The sequence below is a fragment of the Colobus angolensis genome, unplaced genomic scaffold, assembly GCF_000951035.1.
Source record: "Colobus angolensis palliatus isolate OR3802 unplaced genomic scaffold, Cang.pa_1.0 Scaffold125, whole genome shotgun sequence".
NCBI lineage: Eukaryota > Metazoa > Chordata > Mammalia > Primates > Cercopithecidae > Colobus > Colobus angolensis.
The window spans coordinates 1,444,598-1,445,995 of record NW_012113697.1 but is presented as its reverse complement, the minus strand read 5'-3'; positions in this window follow the sequence as shown (position 1 = coordinate 1,445,995).

The following is a 1,398-nucleotide window of genomic DNA, read 5'->3' as shown; positions in this document are numbered from 1 at the left end:
TGCAGTAATGTAGACTGCAACACTACTCACTTAAGAATGAGGGCTGGCCTGGCACGGTGACTCATGCCTGTAATCCCAACACTTTGGGAGGCCGAGGCGGGAAGATCACGAGGTCAGGAGTTCAAGATCAGCCTGGCTAACATAGTAAAACTCCGTCTCTAACAAAAACAAAAAACAAAACAAAAAACAAAAAAATTAGCTGGGTGTGGTGGCACATGCCTGTAGTCTCAGCTACTCAGAGGCTGATGCAGGAGAATCACTTGCACCCAGGAGGCAGAGGCTGCAGTGAGCCGAGACCACACCATTGCACTCCAGTCCGGGTGGCAGAGAGAGACTCTATCTCAAAAAAAAAAATTAAATTAAAAAAAAATAAAGAATGAGGGTGTAGACAGGGTAGTGGCTGGAAAGGGTTCCGACACGCTGACTAACCCCTGCTTTTCCAGTTGGTTTGCTTTCCTAATGTTCTAACATGGCCACGGTTCGATTGCATGAGGTCCTTAAGTGTCTGGGAACCCAGAAAATCAGGTTGAACCTTTAGAAGTCAGAGAAAATCTTGGTTGAACTGAGGACTCTGGGGAAAAAAATCGTATTATTTTATTAAGCTTAAAAAATAATCATTTATTTTGTTATAAAAGTTTACTCTGATATTGTATCAATTTAGCTTTTTTTCCTTAATGATCCATGGACCAGAAAATATATAAACATTGATAATGTGCTAAATAGTTGCAGGACATTCTCACTTTAAGTGTTTATTCTTCAGTGCTTCTTGGGCTCCTACAGATCCTGGCATTTGTACAACATCAAAGCAATATATTACATGGGGCGTTGTATTAGGCAGAGTTCTCCAGAAAAATAGAACCAATATATACATGTATATACATACACACACACACACGTTTATTATAGGGATTGTCTGACATGATTATGGTGGCCATGAAATCACCATCTACTGCCTGCAAACTGGAGAACCAGGAGAGCTGCTGGTATAATTAAGTCTGAGTCTGAGGCCAGAGAATCCATATCTCCAATGTTTAAGGGCATGAGAAGCTGGATGTCCCAGTTCAAGAAGAGAGAGAAAATTCACCCTTCCTCCACCTTTTGATTCTATTAGGCTGCCAGTGGACTGATTGATGCCCATTCATATTGGTGAGGGCAGATCCTCTTCACTCAGCCTACTGATTTAGGGGATAATCTCTTCCAGAAAGGTGGTCACAGACACACCAGAAATAATGTTGTCCCAGCTACCTGGGCATCCTTTAGCTTAGTCAAATTGACACATAAAATTAATCATTGCAGGTGTCAAGTGGTTTGAATTGGTGATTGGTGACATGGTATAGTGCAGTTCAACTTTAATTTAACCCTCTTTATCATGGTGATTTTTTTTTTTTTTTTTTTTGA